Source organism: Zootoca vivipara, chromosome 13 (genome assembly GCF_965207765.1).
Source record: "Zootoca vivipara chromosome 13, rZooViv2.hap1.1, whole genome shotgun sequence".
NCBI lineage: Eukaryota > Metazoa > Chordata > Lepidosauria > Squamata > Lacertidae > Zootoca > Zootoca vivipara.
This window is the reverse complement of record NC_142596.1, coordinates 8,830,970-8,850,673: the sequence shown is the minus strand read 5'-3', so window position 1 is coordinate 8,850,673 and position 19,704 is coordinate 8,830,970. Positions and strand designations below refer to the sequence as shown.

The window sequence follows — 19,704 nt, the reverse complement described above, 5'->3', positions numbered from 1 at the left end:
CTCAGGGACTTCTAGAGAAGATAGGGCAAACCTGTCGCTCTGTGATGCAGCTGGACTCCAACTCCCCAGGGTCCCAGCCAGCAGGTCCAATGGTCAGGGATGAGAGGAGTTGTAGTTCAACAGCATATGGAGGGTCACAACGTCACCACTCCTGAAATAATCACACATCCTGCCTCTGCTTATCCCTCTGTGGTCCCCTGACACTTCCAGATTTTAGATTGGAATCTCTTTGGGGCAGGGAGCTTCTCTCTGTAAAGCAGGGCTGGGAAACCGGTGGGCCTCCAGACGCTGTCAGGCGCTAACTCACATCAGCTACAGCCAGAAGGGCCAATGGTCAGGAAGGGATGGCGGAAGATGTGGTCCTGTGGCATCCGAAGAGACACAGCCCCATTGGTGGTGCCAAGCCAGCATTTCTGTACAAAACAAGGACACTGAAACAAAGCAAAGTCTCTATCTGCAAGACCCATTGGCTGTGTCGGAGACTGCCAAAAGACCAGTAAGGTACACATTATTGTTACTAATGGAATTAGGTAAAGGTAAAGGGACCCCTGACCATTAGGTCCAGTCGTGACCGACTCTGGGGTTGCGCGCTCATCTCGCATTATTGGCCGAGGGAGCCGGCGTACAGCTTCCAGGTCATGTGGCCAGCATGACAAAGCCGCTTCTGGCAAACCAGGGCAGCACATGGAAACGGCGTTTACCTTCCCACTGTAGCGCTACCTATTTATCTACTTGCATTTTGATGTGCTTTCGAACTGCTAGGTTGGCAGGAGCTGGGACCGAGCAACGGGAGCTCACCCCGTCACAGGGATTCGAACCGCCGACCTTCTGATCAGCAAGCCCTAGGCTCAGTGGTTTAACCACAGCACCACCTGGGTCCCTACTAATGAAATTACTATCCTGCTAAATGCCAAAATAGGCTTTTAAATGGTTTACGGAGTATACCAATGCAGGGCCGTCTCGCCCATTGACTCTAGTGGCGCGGGGCGCCAGGGTACTCAGGGGCGCCCCAGCAAGTGGGGGAGCTGCGCGGCAGCCTCCCTTTTCCCTCCGCCAGCCGCGCCGCTCAGGGGAGAGCAGGGAGGTAAGCGAGCGGAGCAGGGGCTCGGGGACCCTGTTCCGCTCTGCAGTGCCAGGGCCATCCCTCCCCCCCGGCGCTGCGTTTCATTGGTAGAGGCGACGCCACGTGGCAGCAGCTCTACCAATGAAACGCAGAGCCAGGGTCATCCCTGCTGGCAGGAAGGCTCGGATGCCTTCCCACAGTCTGGGGCTCTCTCCGCTGGCTCCATGGCACCCATGGCCTCCGCTGCCGGTGAGAGGGCTCCGACAGGACTGCAGGAGCGGGGCTCTCCCTGCTGGCTCCCTCGGCGGGGAGAGCCATGAGGGGAAGGGGCTGTCCTTTCCCCTCTCTTAAAACTACGGAGTGGTCAGGATGCCGGGCCTCTCCGCAGGCCGCGCTCTCCCCTTCCCGGCCCTGCGGCTCTCGACTCAGCCGAGGCGGAGCCCCGAGGCCTTCCGCCGCGGGGGAGATGGCGAGCGCCTCCAGGGAAGCCTCCCAGCGCCTCCTGGGAAGGTAAGAGCTTTCCTTTTTTTTAATGGAAGGGAAGAGTTGGAGGTCGAGATTTATGTATTTTTAAGTCTGGGGGTGGGGGGCGCCCGAGGGATCCCTGCACCAGGGCGCCCGATGAATTTAAGACGGCCCTGTACCAATGATAGAATCATAGAACTGCAGAGTTGGAAGGGACTCCAGGGGTCATCTAGTCCAACCCCCTGCAAAGCAGGAGTCCCAACTAAGGAGTCCCTGACAGATGGCCATCCAACCTTCCGAAGGAGAGGCCACCACATTCTGATATGGTCTCCTAAGACCCCTAGATCTAAATAAAATACATTTTCCCCTTCCCTGCATTATAACCCTGCCTACATTTTGAAGACAGACTACTTTCTTTGGTGTGCATGCTTTCTTCATTCAATTTCAGAATTTGTAAGCAGGCGTGCTATTTCCTAAAGTTCCGAAATAAATGGAAAGAATGATTCATTCTCTTGACCATGTTCCCACTTACATCTTGTGTTTGCATTATGTTGTTAAGTTATAAGGAATTGTTTACAACAGGCATGTCCAAAGTCCATTTTGGGAGCCTAATGCGGACTCCCCACCCCACCCCCCGTGGCAAAATTGTATATAAAAAAAAAACACTCAACAATTTTGGGGATAAATCCTTTAAAAAAGCTCAACAACTTCAATTCCTAAAAAAAAAAAAAAGCTCAACAACTTTGGGGTAAAATTGTAGAACTTTGGTCAGCCCTCACACATGTTCACTTCATCAAATATGGCCCTCTTTGAAAGTTTTGGCACCCCTGGTTTACAATGCTTGAGAATTCAACTCCATCATTTTGGGGGGGGGGAACTGTTAACTAACTTGGGCTTTTAAAAGCCCCAAAGTCGTTCTTTCCCCCCACCTCTTTGTTCTACTAAAACAGTGCTTTAAATACCTGGCCATTATTTAGCAGACCTTGATGGGTCTAATACCCAGTTGTGGCTGCAAATGCTTTTTGAAAACAGCTGCAGGCATCCTATTCCTTGGGGCTCCGGAGACAGAAAAGGATGGAAGGGGCTACCAGCTCAGGAAGTAGCTGCAGCTGGGCTGCTCTTCCTCCCATTTGCTGTGGAGGTTTTTTCAGGGGGGGCGGGGCGGAGAGGATATTGTGGCTGCGGAGGAAGCATCCAAACAGCGAGGAGATTCATTTGTCTCACAATAAGTTATGTGCCAGGCTTCCGCTTGCTGCAACTCAGCTGGGTATGTTGTTCCCCCAGTTCTGTGCAATTTGCAAAGGACGCTCAGTGTGCCTGACCAAAGGGACTGCTTTAAAGTGCATTTTCTTATCCGTTTATTTGTTGCATTTAGAAGGGACCCAGGTGGTGTGGTGGGTTAAACCACTGACCCTAGGGCTTGCTGATCAGAAGGTCGGCGGTTCGAATCCCTGTGACGGGGTGAGCTCCCATTGCTAGGTCCCTGCTCCTGCCAACCTAGCAGTTCGAAAGCACGTCAAAAATGCAAGTAGATAAATAGGAACCGCTACAGCGGGAAGGTAAACAGTGTTTGCATGTGCTGCTCTGGTTTGCCAATAATGCAAGATGAGCGCGCAACCCCAGAGTCGGTCACGACTGGACCTAATGGTCAGGGGTCCCTTTACCTTTACCTTTATTTGTTGCATTTATAGCCCACCTTTTTCTCTCCAAGGTGCTCAAGGTGTCGTACCTGGTTTCCCCCCCTTCCTCATGTCATCCCCACAACAAACCTGTGAGGTCAGTTTCGGCGGAGAGGCAGTGACTGCCCCAAGGCCACCCAGTGAGCTTCATAACTGGGTGGGGATTTGAACCCCGGTCTCCCAGGTCCCAGTCTGACACTTTAACAACCATTATATCACACTGGTTCTATGGATGTTTACGTTTTACAGTGGTACTTCTGGTTAAGAACTTACCGTTTATATAAGACGACTGGGCGTATAAGACGACCCCAAACTTTTCCAGTTAAAATATAGAGTTTGGGATATACTCGCCGTATAAGAAATACGACCTGGCGGATAAGATGACCCCCGACTTTTGAGAAGATTCTCTGGGGTTAAAAGTTAGTCTTATACGCAGGAATATACAGTAATTCGTTCCGGAGGTCCATTCTTAACCTGAAACTGTTCTTAACCTGAGGTACCACTTTAGCTAATGGGGCCTCTCACTGCTGCTGCGCCGCCACCGCGTGATTTCTGTTCTCATCCTGAAGCAAAGTTCTTAACCTGAGGTACTATTTCTTGGTTAGTTGAGTTTGTAACCCGAAGCGTTTGCAACCTGAAGCATTTGTAACCCGAGGTACCACTGTAATGCTTTTTTGTAACACGCTAATCAAATTTATGGGTGGCACCAAACTAGGAGGGGTAGTTACTGCCTCAGAAAACAGAATCTGGATTCAAGACCACCTTAACAGAATGGAGAACTGGGCCCAAACTAACAAAATGAATTTCAGTTGGGACAAAGGTTATACTTACAAAGGAAAGATCAGATGCAGAAATATAGGACGAGGAAATCCTAGCTTGACAGTAGTGCATGTGAAAAGATTCTAGGGGTCTAATCAACAGAAGTCTAGTATCCAGATCAAGGGTACCCATCTATTCCATCTTGGTCAGACCACACCTGGAGTCCTGTGTCCAGTTCTGGGTGCCACAATCCAAGAATGTTATTGACAAGCCGGAACATTTACATTGGAGGATGGCCAGGATTATCAAGGGTCTGGAAACCAAGCCTTATGAGAAATTTGGTTGAGGAAGTTGGGTATGTTTACCCTGGAAAAAAAGAAGATTAAGAGGAGATCTGATAGCCAAATATCTAAAGGGCTGTCACGTGGAAAAGCAAGCTTGTTTTCTCCTGCTCTAGAGGCTAGGACTCAAATTACAAGAAAGGAGATTCTGGCTAAACATCAGTGAGAACTTTTCTGACAGCAAGCGCTGTTGGACAGTGGAACGGTCTCCCTTGGGAGGTTGTAGACTCTCCTTCCTTGAGGTTTATAAACTGAGATTGTATGGCCATGTGTCAGGGACTCTTTAGTTGTGATTCCTCTTGGGGTCATTCCAACTCTAGAACTATGTGATTCTGTGACTCAACCACAGACCAGTTTGTGGGCCAGCAGCCACACCAATGCTATCATCATACAGGATGACGGTTTCTTTTCCCCCCTGTAATGCCTCAGGGCACTCCCATATCTGAAAACACACAGTTAAGCATGTGCCCAGGAGCATGTGAATGCCCTTTCAAGTACAGTACAAGAGACACAGTCAACTGCAGTGACTCCATATTATAGCAGTTTGGTATTATTATTATTATTATTATTATTATTATTATTATTATTAGAATTTATATACTGCCCTATACCCAGAGGTCTCGGGGTAGTTCACAGACCAAAATCAAAATATAAAACCACAAAATATATAATCAATATAAAGACAACGCCCCCTCCCCAAAAGACCCCCACATTTTAAAAGGGCATGGGATGTTAATCAAATTTAGCTGCTTTAGCCCTGAGCTACAACAAACAGAATAAAAATCGTAAACAGAATACATACAGTAACAGAAATCTTAAAACATTTCCCCCCTCTTTTTAGATGTATTTCCAATACAGAAAAACCCAAGTTTATTCTCTGGGTTGATCCAGATCATGGCAAATCAAGAGTATGGCTTTCATTAAACAGCTATGCCAGAAATTGTGGAAGCTTCAATGCAAATGAAACAGGCCATTAAAGCCTCCACCCCAGAGAATAGAAAGTGACTTATTATTGCATAAGAAATGTGAAATATAAATGTGCTAAATAACCAGAGTGACCAAACAGGTTCAATTCCCAAAGTGGTTTAACAATCAGTCCCTCTTTACAAGCAACTCTGGAATTATAGATTTCTGAGGAAGGTCTCCTAACCACTCTCAGCACCCTTAACAAACTACACCTCCCACGATTCTTTGGGGAAAGCCATGGGGAAAGCCATGTTTTCAAGCACAATTCAAAGTGTTGGTGCTGATGTTTAAAGTCCTGTATACCTGAAGGAGTGTCTCCACTCCCATTTTTCAGCCCGGACACTGAAATCCAGCTCCGAGGGCCTTCTGGCAGTTCCCTTACTGTGAGAAGCGAAGTTACAGGGAACCAGGCAGAGGGCCTTCTCGGTAGTGGCACCCACCTTGTGGAACACCCTCCCATCAGATGCCAAGGACATAAACAACTATACAACCTTTAGAAGACATCTGAAAGCAGCCCTGTGCAGTGGTACCTTGGTTCTCGAACTCAATCCATTCTGGAAGTCCTTTCGACTTCTAAAACGTTTGAAAACCAAGGCGCGGCTTCTGATTGGCCCCGGAAAAAATGCCGACAGCTGAAACGGACATTTGGCTTCCGAAAAATGTTCGCAAACCGGAACACTTACTTCCAGGTTTGTGGCATTCGGGAGCCAATTTGTTCGTCAACTAAGCCGTTCGGGAACCAAGGTATAGGGAAGCTTTTAATGTTTGATGTTTTGTTTTGTTCCTTTATATTTTTTGGGAAGCCGCCCAGGGTGGCTGGGGTAGCCCAGTCAGATGGGCAGGGTATATATAAAAAGAATGGCGGTGGAGGAGTTTAGTTGGTTTGGGGGGAGCTTGTAGGCAAAATCCTCAGCTGGTAAGTCAAAAACTTGGTCTAGGTGTCCCCGTCTGGGAAGATCCCTTAGACATTCTACAAAACGCAGACAACTATCAAAGACTTGCCTAATTCTAGCTACTGCCCTTTCCCCACAGATTCCTGGCACTCTAATTATGATTCTCATTGTGGCGGGTGTATTTATTTTCATATAAACCCTGGAAGTATCTATTTATAAAAGCTTGTCTGTGTTTGTATTTTAAGCCATATGATGTTGCAGCCTCTTCCTCCAAGAGTTCTCCTGGTTTTGCCTTTCCTCGCCACAACACACCACTGTAATTGTCAAGTCCGAAATGCTTGAGGGTTACTGGATGAAGTCATCTCCATGCCCCCAACACACTAGATATGTTAACTCTGCAGACAGCACAACCAGATGGCTAAGGAAAGGGCAGCAAGCTCTCCCAAAACCGGTCCATAAAGCAGAGGGGTGTGAGGAATTCAATTCAACTGTATAAAATTACAACACGGCATATTACCTAACTCCAAGAGCTGGTCTTAAGTTTTTTGGGGTTTTTTAAAGGAGGAGGAAGTTATTGCTGGAGGCTTCTACTGAAAGCCACAAGGAGAGATCAAATTTGTGCAGGTGTGCTTCAGATCCTCCAGGGAAATAAATAGGGATGCAACCTATTGGAAAAGTAACGTATTGATTTTGCCTTGAAAATGTGAGAAAATGACAGGGCACAGAAGTGGCTGAAGGAGAAGGCAATTGCTGGGCTTTTGAGGGGCATTAGCCCAAGGACCCAAATGATACCTACCCTGGTTGTGAGTTTGTCACTGGGCTTTGCTAAATTGAATAGAGCCCTAAATTGAGATTGGCTGGACTCTAGTTCCCATCCGTCCCAGGCTGCATGGGCAATGGTCTGAGATGATGGGAGCAGTCAGGCCCGTCCTAGCCATAGAGGCTAGTGGCGCTGAGAACCACGGCGCCGGGCGCTGGAGGGCGCTGGAAGGGCGCCAAGTGAGCACAGGGTTCCAGCGATCTGGCCAGGACTGCACTCCACGAGATGAGAGGCTGCGCCACGTCTCTCTCCTTCTCCAAGGACTCCGCGCTGCGCCTCCTTCTCGTTTCCCCAGCGCTGGGTTCCGCTCAGTCGAGCTTCGCCACCAGCGCACGCACAGTGCCCAAGCAGCTCTTGATGGTCCCGCGGTGCGTGCGCTGGTGGCGAAGCTTGACTGAGCGGAACCCAGCGCTGGGGAAATGAGAAGGAGGCGCAGCGCAGAGTCCTTGGAGGTGGCCTCCCACTGCTGCCACGGTCCGCTTGGCACTCCCGGGTCCTTGGAGGGGGGCGCTGCAGGGACCTTAGCGCCAGGGCGCTGGATGGGCTTAAGACGGCCCTGGGAGCAGTAGCTCAACAAAGTCTGGAGAGCCACAAGTTCCCCACCTCTAAAGAACAATTGATCTCTTTGAAGCTATCCTCCCAAGTGTCCCTTCTCAAAAGGAGGGAGAACTCCCTACCAAGCCTGCTATATTTTTGTCATTGCCCACCCAGCCGTGTTCTGCTAAGCAGAAGAAAGTGCCTTCAAACTTCTGGCCACTGAAAGTTCTGTTTCTTTCAGCAGACAGGGAGATGGAGGCGAGAAAGAAACGAGGAAGGAAGCTGCAGCAGCAGCACTACTCAAATCAAAGGAAAGTCCAGTGTGCTGCAACAATCCTGTTGCAGACACAGGCCTACTTGGGAGTAGCAGAAGACGGGTTTTGCATGCAAAAGGTTCCAGGATCAATGCCTCACATCTCCAGCCACAGATGGGGAAAACTCTAGAGAGCTTGAAACTCTATACAGCCACTGGTGGGAATACATTTGCAGTATGGGGGCTATGTTGCCTTCTGGGCAAACTTCCAGGGTTCAGTGGCAGGCATGGCCAAAGGCAAAAGTGCATGGAGCAACAGATTAAACCTCTGTACAGTTCTACATACACCTCTGTCCTTCATCCAGACAAGCAAAGAGGAATCTGTAATGGATGCTTTAACTGAGATTCCTGCAGTGCAGGGGGTTTGACTAGATGACCCTAGGGGGTCCCTTCCAACTCTACAATTCTATAGTTCTATGATTCTATTATCAGCAGGGTGGATAAAAATCAATTATTATTTTTATTTTAAAAAAATCGGATTTTTTAAAATTTAAATCGGATTTTAAAAATTAAATGCTTTTGGAGGAAAAAAATCTTTCTAAAGATAGTTTTCTATTTGTTACGTTATAGTCCAAAGGCTATTCATCAGGAAATAAGTTTTTCATGTGTGCTGAAACTCAGTCTAAGTTGGTTTTTAAGGAAATTGTTATTCAGGAAATGATTATTTTTCTCCTTCCAATAAAGTACAGCAGAAAAGTTGTCCAAATATAAAGAGTTAACTTATTAAACCTCACAACAGTTTCATAATTATCTATGCATTTCTAATAGTATAACCAAATCAGTAATTTTTGATGTAACTGTAAAAAACTACTCTGAAAATTTATTATTCCAAAAATGAAACCTTCATCTGGTTGTAAATATTAAGATTATACCAGCAAGAGTGCCTTTCTGTAAAAAGAAGAAGATTTAAATCAAGTCTTACTGACTAGTGATTTAAATCGTTATTTAAATTGATTTGATTTAAATCAAATCCACCCTGATTATCAGAGTTTAGAGTACATGGATACATTCCAGCCAGGCCACACACACACACACACACAGAACCTCTTGGGGTGCAACATTTCTCAGAGTGAAATGTGTATTCTAGGAAGAAGGGATGTAGCCCAAATCAGAGGTCCAGATAGAGAAGATTACAGGTGTGTGTGGGGGTGTGTGAATTTGGTCCTGATGTTCTTAAGCCCTGGTGTGAAGGGAGGGGAGGGGAGACTGTTCCCAGAGCACCCACAATTTAATGTTGACTTGCCCTGAGCATCAGTCATCCTGGAACACCACTACTCTGGCTGGAAGCCCAGGGCCACAATTAAAACTTCCCAGCACTGTTGCAACCATCTACATCTTCCAGGCAACACTACACACTCGAGGCTTGATTCTCCAAAACAGTAAAGCAATATGATGCTTCTATCAGTAATTGAATGGGGGGAGGGTGTTCATCGCTGTAACCAAGTAAAGAGCTGGTTGGTCTCCTCTGTAGGCTGGACTGGGGTGGTTGCAAACCAGCTCTTGTGCTTCCCAACAGTACAGCCTCTTGCATTAGTCACCAACAGAGTATTTACATCCATTGGGTGACATCAGAAAGATCCCCCAAAGTGGTACCCAGTTCTTCAGATCTGTCATCTGCGGCATTGTCAACACCACGCTCATCAACACACTCGCTAGCCCAGGGTTCCCCCTTCGGTTGCCTTCAGATGTTTCCAACTGCAAATCCCATCACCCTTGACCAGTGATCTTGTTGGCCGGGTCTGCTGGAAGTCCAACAACACTTGGGAGGTAACCAGAACGGGGAAGACTGACCTAGCCACTATGCAACACTGGCTCTGTTTCAGATGTGGGAACCACATTTATTCCTCTTCGACAGTGTTTCACGTCCATCTTTGGGTAGACGTCTCTTCAAATTCTCTCTGGCATTCTTTGTTGTTTGCTTGATGCAAAGGAAGCACAAGATGTCAAGGAAATAAACATCTGACTTTTAGAAGACATCTGAAGGCAGCCCTGTTTAGAGAAGTTTTTAATGTTTGATGTTTTATTGTGCTTTTAATTCTGTTGGGAGCCACCCAGAGTGGCTGGGGAAGCCCAACCAGATGGGCAGGGTATATTATTATTATTATTATTATATTATTATTATTATTATTATTATTATTATTATTATTCATCACCCATTGCACAGGTGGTCACTCCCTTGGCCTTTTAAAATTGTAGGGTTTCCAAACTAGCATTTAATCCTAATGTACTTAGTTTGTTATCCTATATATATGCCATGCTGTTCAGCTCTGTATTGGTTAGCAACATCTTTTCCATGTTTTGGCCAAAGCAAGTCTTTCACAACACCTGGACTTTCTTCTTGGAGTTGAGGAAATGGATTTAACCTTGGACTGCATGTGAAGCAGGTGCTCAAACACTGAGCTCAAAACCCTTCCCTACACCTAAAATGGTAGCTGCCATCATGGCCATAGCAGGAAGAAAAAATGGGAAGCACACTCAACTAAGTAGGCTAGGGGGCCAATTCCATTGGGGCTTCTCTTCTCCCTGAATTGTTCCATCCAAGCTGGCTTTTTATATGAACTGCCACGTAATAATTGCCACTGGAGTTTGTTCATCTTCCTCTTCCCTCCCCATCCCTTTTTTCTTTTGTGTCGTGTCTTTTAGATTGCCAACCTATGTTGTAAGTTACTGATCTTCTGCAAGCCACACTGGGAGCCTTTTCAGCTGAAGAGTGGGGTGGTAATGCTCTCTCTATATATGCAAAAATAAATAACTGAAATCAGCAGAAATTACTGAGACATAATTAAGTATATGGCTGCAGCTTTAATTTGCATGCTTTGTCAGGGTTGCAAAAATAAGTGCGCACAGTTTAGGGGCGTGTGTGGCTGTTGGGATTAATGTCAAAAAGGTTTTAAAGCGCTGGTTTCCAAACTGTGGTCCATGAGCCACCAGTGGCCTGTGAGCTTCCTTCATGTGGTCCGCAGAATTTCTGTGGATTTGTGATTGAATATGCATGCTGATGTTTAATTGTATTCTTATTACTTCTTTTGTTTCCTGTATAGTCATACCTTGGTTTAAGTACACTTCGGTTTGAGTACTTTCAGTTTAAGTACTCCCCGGACCCGTCTGGAACGGATTAATCCACTTTCCATTACTTTCAATGGGAAAGTTCGCTTCAGGTTATGTACGCTTCAGGTTAAGTACAGACTTCCGGAACCAATTGTGTACTTAAACGGAGGTACCACTGTACTGTATTTTTATTGTACTGTGATCCAAATTCTGTGGGATTCAAAATAAAAGAAGCAAACATAATACAATTAGAAAATCCCACATCATCAAGCTTTACAATTGCTACAACAGGCAGAAAAACCGTTAAGCAGTTTTCAAGTGGCAACTGGAAAAATAAAAGCTTGGGAACCACTGGTGAGCAGTTGTTTAGTCATCCCCAAGAAGTGATAACATCCTTGTTTCAGATCCTCAAACTGGGGATGGGGAAGAACTTGGCAAATGCCATACAGCAGGCACGCCCAACTTTCAAGAGACTGTGATCTACTCCCACTATTTAAAAAAACAAACTGGCAGTGATCTACCCATTGGGTTGACAAGAGTTGTTGAGCTTTTGGGGGGGGAAGCTTCATCAAAGTTGTTGAGCGATCAACCGGGGGGATCAACCAGGGACACCCTGCAATCAAGCAGTAGGCCGCGATCGACCGGTTGGACATCCCTGTCATACAGAAACAAACGATGCCCGTTTCCAAAGTCCAGAGCGCTACAGCAATGTTCCCCAAACTTGCGGTAGCTACGTACGGCTTTTGAAGGTTTAGTCTGAATTTCTGACAGATAGTTAGCTGGAGAGAAACCTCTCCCATAGTCCCTTATTGCTGAATATTTGGTCATTTCACTCATGTGGCATTGTAATTCTACGTCCCAGATATGCTGGCAGATTAAAGTCCTGGCTCTCTCGTCTCCTGCCGCAATCAAGATCTGCGGGGAGAGTCCCAGGCTTCTTATCTTTTCAAACAGGGAGACTTTCCAGGTAGAATGGGAGGAGTCTAACAATGTTAAATGTTCCAACCCGGCCGGGAAGAAGATAAGTTTAGTCTTACCTGCATGTGCATGTACCTCAAGCAAAGATAATTTGGGGGTAGTTTTAATAATATTATTTTATCTAGACTAGAGCAAATACTCTGTACCATTAAAAACCCTTTTGTATACCCTTGGGGGCAGCCGTACCACAATTTAGGAAACACTTGGACTACATCAGTGGTTCCCAACAGGTGGTCCGGGGACCCCCAGGGGTCCGCGAGCTATGCCAGAGGGGTCCGCAAGATGCTATTAGAATAAAAAATATATTAAATATATTTCGTATGATAACAGATTTTTTGTTTTGGCCGCTTCCTGCATGAGCAGAGTCTAGCGCAAAACTAGAATTAGATAGAGACAGTAGTTCTGCTGTATGCTGTTAGGTGGCGCTTTACAAACACTACTGTTTTGCAAAGAGGTAGCGCGCGCATTCTACTAACGCTCACCTCCCCAAGATGCTTTGCGCACGTCGGCTTCATTTGTGCGCTACTGCGCAGGTACCCTGTCTTCTCCATTCCCCTCCCTCCTCCCTGGTGTGCGCTGCCTCTTTGCAAAACAGTAGTGTTTGTAAACAAAGCAAGCATTTTCTTCCATGTGTTTCATGAAAAACAAATATAGGAAACGGCTCGACATGCGGTCGGATTTCAGAGTGAAAGTTTCAAGTTTGGAACCTAATATTTAAGAAATAATGGACTCAAAGGACAGATTTAACTTATGTCATTAAGAACTGAAAATTAAAACTAACTGTATACTGATGGAGTACTCTGTTGTAACTGTAAAAAACATATAAATATAAAATATAAAAAGACTCTTAATTTGGCTCTCACTTTTTAATTTTAGGATTAGGAATTAATAGGGGTCCTTGTCACAATAGCGGCTCGATGAGGGGTCCTCGAGAAAATTTTGTTGGGAACCCCTGGACTACATGACTGCAGGGTCCCCACCCCACAAAAAAAAAATTCAGGTTGCGCAATTAAAATTGACGTGGAGCTCTTGCCCAACAAACCTTCTTCCATATATATATATATATATATATATATATATATATATATATATATATGTTCAGACTTTCTGTGATAAGGGAAGTGACGAGATGGGGGGATGTTCTGGGAAGCATGAGATTACTATTGCATGATAGAATGTCGTCTAACTTCCCCACAAACAAAAATGAACAGTCAGCAAATACCTCGTCCGGAAGGACTTATAGTTCAAACACAAAACCACAAAACCATATTTTGACCAACACTGCCACCATTTCTTTTCAGTCAATCCCTGTGTGCCACAGATCCATTTGATTTTGTTAATTTAATAATTGATCAGAGCAGCAATGTTGGCAGAGAGGTAGATCTTTCTTGTTCGAAAGCGCCACTCACCCACTTGCAAAGGGAGGGGTGGCTGAACAAATACAGCTATAAACACACACACACCGTGCCTTGCAGGGCAATGCTGTGCTACTTTACTCAGAAGTAGACCTGACTGCATCCTACAGGGTTGACTTAAGCAGGCATAGAAGTGCCCTCTGTATTGGCCATTCTCAACTGTTGGTCAGAAGATACAAAAAAAAGTTGAGGCAGAACAGTCCTGTATTATCAAGGCAGAAGCAGCAAAATAAAGCTGTTTGTTTAAAACATTGATCGATCCTGCCTCAGATTTTCCCCCTTTTAAAAGAGGTATCCTAAGCAGCTGGCAAATGGCATATATGACGTAAACTGGCTGGCATCCAATCTAAGTCCTGCCTAAAGTAGACCTATTGAAATCATGGAACCTAATTTTACCAGGTTCCTTCACTTCAATAGGTATGCTCTCTGGGTATAGGTAACATTGTACACACACCCTCCCTCCCTCTGAGCCAATTCCTAGCGGCCGATGTGCCTTTGCCCCCCCCCAATAAAATATTTGAGGGGGGCCTCCCCCCAAATTAATTGGCATTGCATTGCCATTCCAATGGGAGTGTGCGTCTTGTATGGGGCAGGGCTTATCTTCTCTCCCCCACCCCAATATTTTATTCAAGTTGGCACCCCTGTGGGTAACATTGGAGAGATGATAGATAGATAGATAGATAGATAGATAGATAGATAGATAGATAGATAGATAGATAGATAGATAGATAGCGCGCGAGTCCAAGGGAAGACGCCCAGTAAAAACGAAAAGTTTTGCAGCAGCACCAGGAATCCATGATCTTTTTGGCAGCGCTTTTGGAGGAAGGGAAGAGGGGCCGAAAGAAGGAAAGAAAGGCGGTTTGTCTGCCTCTTTTCGCCTGGGTGTCGCTCCCTCTCTCTCCCCCCTCCCACCCCCCATTCAGACCAACAGCCAAGCAGGCACTTACTCGGCCAGAGTCCGTCCTTCCCGGGAGCGACTCCGCTTTCGGACAAAGCCGCGCGCACTGTTCCTCCGGCTCGTCCTCCGCCCTCCGCTCTGCAGCGCCCGAGGCGCAGGGCGGGTCTCGCCGCCGGCCCGGGACTGTCTTCCCCGCTCGCTCGCCTGCCCGCCCCGCCCCAGCCCCCGTCGCCCCCAGCTCCCTCCGGCGGGCAGAGGTCGGTGCGCGGCTCCCGGCCGGGGGAAGGAGGAGGAGGAGACCGCGGGAGCGAGCCTGGGGAGCGAGAGGCGGGGAGAGGAGCGCGAGCCCCCCTGGCTTCCGGGTTGATTCGGGGCCGGAGCGCCATGTGGCTGCTGCCGTGCAAATGGAATCAAGGAATCCGATAATGGGAAGGGGTTCCGGGTGCGGGTCATCTCGTCCAACCGGCTGCAAGGCTGGAAGATGCCACGAAGTGTTCAATGCAAAGCTAAACAAGCTATAGCTTAGGGCCCCACTCTCTTGGGGACCCCCCAAAAAAAAAAATTAAAGGGAAAAAACACCTGGATGTACATTTCCAAAATATAAGATAAAAAATAAAATAAAACCTACATACAGCAACAGTGTTTGGTGTTGTGTAGGCTGCTATCATGGGCCCTGCCTGCTAGTCTGCTCCCTAAAATATCACTGGTTTGCTCATTTCTATATATAGGGTGCCTACTTTCTGCATGTGCAAATGGCTTTGAATACCTACTAGGTCCATCAATTACCATATATATTCAACACAAAAAACAGCGACAATTTTTTGTTGACAAAGGACAGCTGGACATATAAAGGGCCCCATTACCTTCAGTAGCTTAGGGGCCTCATCAACCCTAAATCTGGCCCTGGTAGTGCCCCATGATAGGACAACTGGAATGTTGTCTTCTTTTTTTTTTGTATGTAATTTTTATTAAGTTTTCTGTTTTACACTTTAAAGTAGGCTACTGTGCTCATTCTTACTTTCTTAAGATATCCATGACTTCCCTTCTTCTCTTTTATTGGTTCATTTTACATACCATAAATCCCTGCATATTTTATAGAAACTATACTACTGTATACCATTCAGTATTCCATTATTACATCCATCAAAACTTATTTACACTGTTGAATTTTTCTTAATGCTGCCAGCGTTTTCAGCTGCACACAGTTACGGTATTTCCCAAATATTCAATAAACGTTTTCCAATCTTCTCTAAACATTTCTTTTTCTTGTTCTCTTATTTTGTATGTAAAGTCTGCAAGCTGCGCATATTCTGTCAACTTAAGTTGCCATTCGTTGGCTGGGACCTGGCTCATTTTCCAATTTTGAGCTAACAAAACACGGGCCACAGTATAGTGACATACATAAATAACCTTTTTTGACACCTGCAGATTTCAGTCTGAATTATCCCCAACAGAAAGTACTCTGGTTTTTTAGGGAAAGTAAGGAATTATGGAGGCAGGGGGAGCCCTGGATTCCCCTTTTCCAGAGGAGTTAGCCGTTGGAACCAAGGAAATCAGTCAAGCCATTGAATTTTGGTGATTATTTGTGATGTTTCCACAGTTTTCTGTATTGGATTGTCAGAGGAAACAGTATGATACATGGTATCTGCTTAATGCTACAATTTTATAGACTGGTTTTGGGGGGAATCATTTAACTGCCCCCCCCAACTAACTCCCATCCTAAGCGGACAATTCCTATTATTTTATGAGTTACAGAATCATAGAACTGTAGAGTTGGAAGGAGTCACCAGGGTCATCTAGTCCAACCCCCTGCAATGCAGGAATCTTTTTGCCAATGTGGGGCTTGAACCCACAACCCTGAGATTAAGAGTCTCATGCTCTACCACCCGAACTATTTCCAGGAATTTGTTTTATCAAATTGATCGTTTGCAATTTATTTTATGTTGCACCCCACCCTATGCTGAACCTATCAGGAGCAAATGTACAAACCATTTCCCAAAATGTATAGTAGATAATAAACCTCTGTTTCTCAAGCTCACTAACCAGCAATATGGAGAGAATGACAAGGGTCTGCACTGCAGAGCTGTTGTAATTCATGATCTGTCAAAATTGGCCCTTCCCTGATTTGCAATAGAAAGACAATCACAGTGGACTATATGTGTGGCATTGCCGTAGGAATTCCAGGAGTAGAACTGAATGTGCTGCACAATTTAATAAAATAACATAATTATTTTGTGATGATCTGATTTTGATGATCTGTCTATTCATGCCTTTGATTATTATTATTTTCGGTTGGGAAGGGAGGACAGGGAGGTTGCTGAAAAAAATCTGTCTCCTAGGAACAGCTGCAGACAGTAACCAGGAAGCATGGTCTGCAGACAAAGAAGCTGTTAGCCTGCTATTGCCTCCTGCTGATGAGTGAGGAAGGAAGGCCTTTTTCTGAAATGATCTCACAAGGATTCCTCCCTGCAGAGGCTCCCATTGGCTGGACTGTGGTTCCCTTCTTTGCCAGTTGACCCATGCAGAATCAAGATAGGCCCCGTTATCGCCATCTACTGCCCAGATAGCTCTTTGTTGTACTGAAATCTGTGGCTTGCTATTCAGACACAACATTTCTCAAAGCTCACCAAAAAGGCCAGTCTACTGTAATGCTGGGGTGGGAAAGGGTTCCATGCAGAAGGTCCCAGATTGCGGCTCCCCATTTGTGGAACTCTCTCCCCAGTGAGGTTCACCTGGCACCATCGCTGACACCTTTTCAATGCTAGGTTTGTTTGCTTTTTAGTGGATTACAGAGATGGGGGGTTTGCTGCTAGTTGTGCAGCCAAAGCATTTTCTTTGGAGACCTTTTTGTGTCATAAGCGACCAACATGTTGTAATAATAACAAATAATAATAATAATTTAAAGTCTGCCATTTACTCAAATATTATGGCCCTTGAGAGCAGAAATATAATTTGAATTTCAACAAGGAAGATTCCACACAGATTTATAAAAGCGAAAGTTGAACAGACGTGGCTGAAGGAATAAAAATAAATAAAAATAATTTTAATAATATAAATATAAATAAAGGGGGTAAAAGATTTTGAAAATTAGTTTGAATATTTTTGAGTTAAAGGGTAGAGAATATTGGGTAATTAAGGTAAAGAAAAGTATGAAGGGTTAATGGTTAAAAAGTAGTTATAATCTAGAAGAAAGAATGTAATTTTAGAGTTGGAAACTGCAATAATTAGTGAATTATAAAGAACTCAAGGAAGGGGAATGAGGAAGTCCGAAATGTTTAGATCTGAAACTGAAAAATATAATTATGTCTTTTTATTATTTTTATGGGTTTCTTCTTTTCATTTTTTCTTCACCCTTTTATATAAATAGATTAAGAATTATCTATAAATAAGAGAGCTAAGATGTATCTTTTTGATGTTTAGTTAAGATTCTGGAAATGCTATGAGTTAACTATAAAAGAATAGTAAGGAAGATAAGTGAAGAACAATGAAGAAACAAGACGTGATGATATTGTTCTAGATCTCTGTATTTTCTTTTTCTTAAAGTTTTTGTCTTTTCTCTTTTTTAAATTTTTTTCTTTTTTTCTTTTTCTCTCTTTTTATGTAAAATCCAATAAAAAAGTATTTAAATAAATAAATAAAAGACAGAAGGATTAACACTGTAGTGGTTTACTGAAGAACTATGAAATGCAATGGGATATTGCTTGATCAGAACTTTGCGAACTTCAAAGCATGGGAACCCACCCAAAAAGATACAGTATATAATTTGGCATCTGTATTTGGCTTTTTTGTGATTTGTTGTGATTTGGAATGTTTTAATTTGGTTTTAATTAGTTTAAAATGGAAAACTTAATAAAAAAAATTTTTTTAAAAAAGTCTGCCACTTACTCATGGACTTGACTCTTTATCCTTAAACCTACCAATCTGTACCGCAACCCTTCCTTCCACACCATATCCTATGCATTTGTTTGCGCCATCTACAAGAACTGCCACATTGACCCAATTACATAGGGCTTTCTGTGCATCACTTTCCGAATGCTCAATATTATTCAGCGTGTTCCGCCTTTTCCTCTAGTCTAGCCATTTTCAGTTTTATGACTCATGCTGCTCTCAATGAGCCACTGACCCTCTGTTAAGCATCCTCTCCACAATTTCCCCTGCAAGAGATGTTAAAAGCAATGAATCAGAAGGAGAGCAGACTTTCCCAGCCATCCCTGTTGGGGCGATTCTATTGAGTGCCTCCCGCCCATTGGCAAGTCTCCTGACCACCAAGAAGTGTTATATAAACCAAGGGAAATGCTTTAGGAATCCAGTGGGCAAATGTTGTAGCTTTCCAATTCCCATACAGTAAAGTCTATAGTAGGCTCCCATCACATGGGCTCCAAAGCAGGCCTAACATCTTTGAATAGCTGCTGGAACCCCAGGAGGGTCACTTATGCAAAAAGGAACGACAAAAGAAGACGCACATTTCTATAGAAAAGGCATTTGCTGATTTTTATACATACAGTAATACCTCGGGTTACGAACGCGATCCGTTCCGGATCGCAGTTCGTAACCCGAATAGTTCGCAAACCGAGCGCGATGGGCGCCGCCATTTTGCGCATGCGCAAATTGCGCGATCGCGCGCGCGCGGCGAAAACACTTCCGGGTTTGCGCAGTTCGTAACCCGAACTGTTCGCAAACCGAGGTGGTCGTAACCCGAGATACGACTTTAGATGCAAGTTTAGGAACAACGGCCCACATCGAATGCGGTGCTAAGTATCTGTCCCATCAGCACAATAATTTTTGCTTGTGCAATGGGACCTTCCTGCACTCTCCGCCTCTCTTCATGACCCCTCAACATGTTCTGGGTTTTCCCCCAACCTTCCAGAGTATATCTGGAGATGGTGCTGGGCATTGTTATAAGAATTTTAAGTATATACTTATTGATTTTTTTTATAAAAACAAAACATATAAAGAAACAATCTATCACATCATATTCAAATTACATCATATTCAAATTACAAAAACAAAACTAGAACATACAGATACAACACTCATTCTTATGCTCCATATCTTTGTCGACTTCCTCCTTCCCCTCCTTTCTACGTTTCTATATATCTCTTACTTAGCACTTTCTAAATCTTAATAACATTCTATTTCTTAATTATCTGTTCCAAATATTACTCTTAATCCCTTTTCTATCAATAATTTCCAAAACCTCATGATATGATTTTAGTCTTAAGAGTTAAATAACATCTTATCATATAGCTAAATCTTAACACATGATACAATAATCTAACTTACTTCTGCAACCTCCTTATACAGTACTTCCAAATCCTTTATTAAATATTACTAATCTTACAATTCTTTTTTAAATAAACTTTAAATTTCCTCCAGTCTTCTTTCACTGTTTCTTCTCCCTGGTCTCGGAGTCTCCCAGTCAGTTCAGACAGTTCCATGAATTCTATCAGCTTCATCTGCCAATTGTCCACCGTAGGTATATCTTCGGATTTCCAATTCCTCGCTAATACAATTCTAGCTGCTGTTGTG

General features: G+C 44.5%; 1 protein-coding gene across 3 annotated transcripts in view; it reads right to left on the bottom strand.

The window, feature by feature from the left end:
* CD276 (CD276 molecule) overlaps positions 1 to 14,548 on the bottom strand; it is a 45,346-nt gene extending 30,798 nt beyond the window's left edge. The window contains exons 1-2 of one of the 3 annotated variants that reach the window (XM_088656476.1): positions 14,225 to 14,331; positions 9,628 to 9,754 (exon numbers count right to left, since the gene is read on the bottom strand). The gene's annotated coding sequence lies outside the window, so the exon portion shown is untranslated. Of the gene's footprint in view, positions 1 to 4,038; positions 4,175 to 9,627; positions 9,755 to 14,224 lie in introns of those variants that run through there. The other 2 variants (XM_035131439.3, XM_088656475.1) reach the window with 2 other exon arrangements.
* Positions 14,549 to 19,704: the final 5,156 nt, after the last annotated feature.